Source organism: Hemitrygon akajei, chromosome 2, assembly GCF_048418815.1.
Source record: "Hemitrygon akajei chromosome 2, sHemAka1.3, whole genome shotgun sequence".
NCBI lineage: Eukaryota > Metazoa > Chordata > Chondrichthyes > Myliobatiformes > Dasyatidae > Hemitrygon > Hemitrygon akajei.
This window is the reverse complement of record NC_133125.1, coordinates 190754968-190761360: the sequence shown is the minus strand read 5'-3', so window position 1 is coordinate 190761360 and position 6393 is coordinate 190754968. Positions and strand designations below refer to the sequence as shown.

Here is a 6393-nt window from a genome sequence, read left to right as displayed (position 1 = left end):
GCCTGGACAGGCGTGACCACGGCCGCAGCCACAAGGCGCACAACTTCATGCTCATCACCGAGGCGGTGGAGATCTGCAAGGTAAGACGGCTACAAGGTCTCTCCTGCTTGGAGCTCGATCCAAGATAGCAAAGCTCAGCAAGTATGTATGTGATTGGACTGCGATTCTGTAGTGCAGTGGTCATCGCGAAAGATCCCCGGTTCGAAACAAGGCGAAACCACTCCGGAGCTCTAGGGCGGGAGCGGCTAGGGAAACGGTTTACAGTTAGATCGGAGTTCAGTTCTGTGAACAATTTGTACGTTGCCTCAATGACCGTGTGGGATTGGTCCTGGTGCTCCAGCTTCTAGTCTCCACGTTCCAAAGACGTACCGGTTACGGTGAATGAGTTGTGTTGGCGCCGGAAGCGTGGCGACCCCTGCGAGACCGATAGGGACTGTGTTGGTGGTTGTCGCGAAAAGGCGCGTTTCACTGCATGTTTTGGTATAGATCTGACCAATAAAGTTCATCCGTAATCTTTATGATGGAGAAAGACAGACAGAAACGGGGAGAGAGAGAGAGAGAGAGAGAGAGAGAGAGAGAGAGAGAGAGAGAGAGAGAGAGAGAGAGAGAGAGAGAGAGAGAGAGAGAGAGAGAGAGAGAGAGAGAGAGAGAGAGAGAGAGAGAGAGAGAGAAAGAGAGACAATATAGAGTGAGAGAGGAAGATAAAGAGAGCGCGAGTGAGAGAGAGACCGGAGGGATGAATGGGTATAATTAAAGATAGAAAGATATAGAGAGAAAATGAGCAGGGGCGGGTGCAGACTGACATGGTCTTCTGAAACAGCGTAATAGGGGAGGTCATAACCGTAGCGCGGCCAGACTACGACCTTGACTATTGAATGCTAACGTTAACGTTAGTCTCCTGGCCTCACATTCCCCATTCCCCGGCTTCACTTTCAGCGACACAATCCCACGTAACAGGGATCGGTCAAACAGGGTTCGCGATGACCCTTCTCCCAGTTCCCAGAGAACGGCGTCGCAGGAACCAAAGGCATTGACGCTCAACGCGGACTCTCCCATTCCAGACCCTGAACCGTCCCGGAGCAGAACTCACACCGGCATTGCAGCGGTAACCCAGCACATCTGCGGGGCAGCGAACTCCATGGTTCACCAGAACACTAATAAGTCTTCCAGCCAGAACTCTGCGGGACATCCCGTGTCAAAGATCACAGGACATTACAGTCACAGAACAGGGCCTTCTATCCACCATGCTGTGCACTCTGAGAACAATCTAACTTCCTTACACATTTTCTTTCATCCCTGTATCTATTTCTAAAAAGTCTTAATTAGAGACATTTTAAGAATTTCTTAAATGGCCCTAATGTATTTTCCTCTACCACCGCCCTTGGCAGCGTGTTTCACCCACAACCCTGCGTAACATCATCCCTGGACTTCTCTCCAATCACTTTAAAATTATGAACCCCTCCTATTAGCCATTTCCGCCCTCGGCAAAAGTCGCTGGTTGTCCCAACGGCTGGGCCTCTTAACATTCTGTACACCTCTATCAAGCCACTTCTCATCCTCCTTCACCCCAGAGAGAAAAGCCCGCGCTCGCTCAACCGTTCCTCATAAGACATGCTCTCTAATCCAGACAGCGTCCTGATAAACCTCCTCTGCACCCTCTCTTCCATCCTGTTTCCATGCAAGGGGTCAGTGTGGACATGGTGGAGGATTACAGATACCTGGGGATACGAATTGACAATAAACTGGACTGGTCAAAGAACACTGAGGCTGTCTACAAGAAGGGTCAGAGCCGTCTCTACTTCCTCAGGAGACTGAGGTCCTTTAACATCTGCCGGACGATGCTGAGAATGTTCTACGAGGCTGTGATGGCCAGTGCTATCATGTTTGCTGTTGTATGCTGGGGCAGCAGGCTGAGGGTAGCAGACACCAACAGAATCAACAAACTCATTCGTAAGGACAGTGATGTTGTGGGGGTGGAACTGGACTCTCTGACGGTGGTGTCTGAAAAGAGGATGCTGTCTAAGTTGCATGCCATCTTGGAAAATGACTCCCATCCATCCATAATGTACTGGTTAGGCACAGGAGTACATTCAGCCAGAGACTCATTCCACCGAGATGTAACACTGAGCGTCATAGGAAGTCATTCCTGCCTGTGGCCATCAAACTTTACAACTCCTCCCTCGGAGTGTCAGACACCCTGAGCCAATAGGCTGGTCCTGGACTTATTTCCACTTGGCATGATTAACTTATTATTATTTAATTATTTATGGTTTTATATTGCTATATTTCTACACAATTCTTGGTCGGTGCGGCTGTAACGAAACCCAATTTCCCTCGGGATCAATAAAGTATGTCTGTCTGTCTGTCTGTCTTAAGCTTCCACATCCCTCCTATAACGAGACGACCAGAGCTGAACTATATTCCAAGTGTGGTCTAACCAGGGTTTTATAGAGCTGCAACATCACCTCATGGCTCTGGAACTCAATCCCCTCACTAACGAAGGTCAACGCATTGTACGGAGTCTTAGCCGCGGAGTCTTTGGTGGATCTGTAGACGTGGGCCCCAAGATCCTCCTGTTCCTCCACACCGCCAAGAATCCTGAGATTAACCCTTACTCTGTCTTCATGTTTAAAGTGAATCACTTCATTTTTTTCTGAATTGAACGCCATCTGCCAGCTCTGCATCCTATCACAATAGAAACCAAAGCCATCCATCACTATGTCGTCTTCACTTCAACCTGTAATTTTCCTGTTCATATTGTTTGCTCTGAACTAATGGAATTACTGACGATATTTCAGCTCATATCTATCCGACAGTGCAGAACCCTACACCTAACGGGAGGGCGGCATGATAGGGTAGTGGTTAGTGCGGCTCTCTGCAGAGCCAGCTGTAAGCGTGGGTACCAGTTCCCGCTGCTGTCTGTAGGCGGTTTGTATCTTCTCCCTGTGACCACGTGGTTCTCCTCCAGAGGCTCCGGTCTCCTCCCAATTCCGAAGCTTTGAAGGTTAGCGTTAGTGAGTTATGGCATGTTTTGTTGATGCTGGAAACGTGACTACACTGGCTGGTGGCCCAGCGCAATCAATCCTCGCTGATGCAAATGACGCATTGCACTGCATATTTTGTTGCACACGGGGCAAATAAAGCTCATCTTTATTTCTTCTTAACATTTTTGAGAACAAGCATCAGATTCGAAACTGGGTTTAGCTGTGTCTACCCCAGGATAGGACGTATTGAAACTAGAATGAAGTTTGCAGAAAAGGGTGCATAACACCACTAACTGGCAGTATATAACTTTAAAAGCATACCCAGCTCTGATTTTCAAAGCAAACAGCCCAGTGTAGACAGTGTGCTGAACAATTAAAGCTGTATGGGTGCCATCTATCTGACATGTGACAAGATAAAGCTTGCACTTTTTAAAACTCGGATTTGACTTCATGCGTTGATACCTCGATTTGGGATTTCCAGCATCTGCAGTTTTCGCTTGCTTGTGACTGAATAAACTTGGGAGTTTGGCTCCCCTTGAAAAATCAGAAGTAACAAGCCTGGGTGTTATCCTTTATTCACATTTGAATTTTAAATTCCACATGACCAGAGCAGCGTTACTACACTGAAGAAACATTTCAAAGGTACGTTTGTTTCTGTCTCATACTAATGCTGAAAACTAATTCACACCTTTACACAGAATAGATCAGATTACTGCAATGGACTTTTCCCTGACCTGTCAAAGCGATCTATCGACAAACATCAACTCATTCAGAATGCCACTGCTAGACTTTTAACCGAAACCAGAACGAGGGAACATATCACTCCCATCCTAACTACTCTGCTTTAGCTTCCTGTAAATTGTAGAATTGATTTTAAAGTTCTTTTACTCTCAATGATCTGGGACTGGGGTACATCACATCACTATCGTTTTATAATCCTGCTCGATTTCTCAGGTCTTAAATTTAAAACACTCTCCCTCAAAGTTTAATTGGTCGGTTAACTTTTTTAAACTATGCTCCTAAACAGTGGAATTCAACACCTGAAACAATAAGGGATGCAGACTCAGCTGACGCTTCTAAACGCCAGCCCAAAACCTGTATGTTTAAACTTACTTTTAACAAACCTGGCACGTATCCTTGTAAGTCGAACAAGTGCTACACCTGCCCCTAAACCTCCTTCCTCACTACCATTGAGGGCCCCAAAGTGTCCTTCCAGGTGAGGCGACACTTTACCTACGAGTCTGTTGGGTCATATAGGGGTGCTCCTGGTGTGGTCTCTTGTATATCGGTGAGACCTGACGTGGATTAGGAGACGGCTTCGCTGAGCATCTACACTCCGTCTGCCAGAACAAGTGGGATCTCCTAGGGGCCACCCATTTTAATTCCACTTCCCAGCGCCATTCCAATATATCTATCTCTCTTTCTTCATCAATCTTCTTATCACATATACAAGCGAGCGGAGAATTATCTCACATATATCAATAACAATACAAGCAGAAAGTGAAATAAACATTATCAAAATCATGCATAGTATTAATCTGATATAGAATGTATAATAAAGAAAAAGATAATTAATTCTCCTATTATCAATTCACAAAAAGAAAAAAAAAGACTTTTTGAGATTTTTATATGAAAATCCCCCACCGTTCTCTACAAACAAAAACGGAGATGTTTATCACCTTGAAAGTGAATTTCGATTCAGGCTGACACTCAGTGGCCACTTGACTATGTACAGGAGGTCTGTGGTTTTCTGATGCCCAACCACCTCAAGGTTTGACGTTTTGTGTGTACTGAGATGCGTTTCTGCACACCACTGTTGTAATGCGTGATTACTAGAGTTACTGTCGCCTTCCTGTCAGCTTGAACCAGTCTGGTCATTCTCCTCCAACCTCTCTCATTAACAGGGTGTTTTAACCACAGAACTGCCGCTCACTGGATGTTTTTTGTTTCTCTCACCTTTCTCTGTAATCTCCAGAGACTGTTATGTATGAAAATCCCCGAAAATCAGCAGATTGCGAGATATTCAAACCACCGCATCTGGCACCAACAATCATTCCACAGTCAAAGTCAGTTAGATCACATTTCTTCCCTACTCTGATGTTTGGTCTGAACAACAACTGAACCTCTTAACCATGTCTGCATGCTTTAATGCATTGAGTTGTGCCACATATTGGCTGATCATTAACGGGGGGGGGGGGGGGTATGTAATAGAGTGGCCGCTGAGCGTATTTATTACACGTCCATCAAAACACAATGAATTATGTCATTTGCACTGACAACACACGCAACCCGAGGATATACTGTGGGTTGAAAAAAGACCACTTCCACTGGCGGGAAGTCCAAGAACCCAGGGCCACAGATGGTGATTAACAAAAGACTGAGAAGTGAGCCAAGGGGGAAAGTTTGCAGAAAGTATTCATGTTGGAGGCTGAGAGGAAAACTGATGTGTTTTTTTAAAATTATGAAACATAGAAAGTGTAGGCAATCAGAATCTTCCTCCCAGGGTAAAAATGCCACACACCAGAGGGGCGAGTTCATTTTACACAGAGAGTGGTAGGTACCTGGAGTAAGTTAAAAAAAATTAGCTGATTTGTTGGTCACGTACACTGAAACTAACAGTGAAAAGTGTTGTTTGCGTCAATGACCAGACTGAGCTGGGGCAGCACACAAGTGTCGTCATGCCAAATTGCATGCCCAGAACTTATGTCCTTTGGAATATGGGAGGAAACCAGAGCACCCTGAGGAAACCCACACAGTCGAGGGGAAAATGTACAAACTCCGTACAGACAGCGACAGGAATTGAATCTCGGTTACTGGTGCTGTACAGTGATATGGTCACTGTGATGCCCAGGACTGGGGGGTGGGGGTAGTGGTGGAAGCAGTCAGTTTGATGGAGCTGAGAAGCATTAGACAGACTCCTAAATATGAAGGGAATGGAGGGATATGGATGACAGACAGGAGGAGATCATTCAGTGTAAATTGGCATCAGAAACAGCACAACTTCATGGGCCAAATGGCCTCTACCAAATAGCCTGTGCTCCCAATCCACATTAGCCAACTCCTCCCTCATCCCGTTGTAGTCTCCCTTGTTCAAGCAGAATACACTAGTTTTAGATCTAAATATTTCATCCTTCATCTGAATGTGAAAATCAATCATACAATGATCACTCTTTCCAAGAGGATCCCTGACTACAAGAGTTATTATCCCTGTCAACTCCATTCTCCTGTCTTGTCCCTGTAACCTTTGATACCCTGATGAATCAAGATCCTATCAACCTCTGGTTTAAATATACCCAATGACTTGGCCTCCACAACATCTGTGGCAATGACCTCCACAGATTCACCAGCCTCAGGTTAAAGAAATTCCTTCTCATCTCTGTTCTAAATGTACATCCCTCTATTCTGAGGC

The 6393-nt window shown here is 45.6% G+C and overlaps 1 protein-coding gene across 1 annotated transcript in view; it reads left to right on the top strand.

Annotated features, from left to right (window-relative positions):
- The window catches only part of LOC140719360 (zinc-binding protein A33-like), a 33295-nt gene that overhangs the window by 997 nt on the left and 25905 nt on the right, over positions 1 to 6393 (top strand). The window lies entirely within an intron of this gene.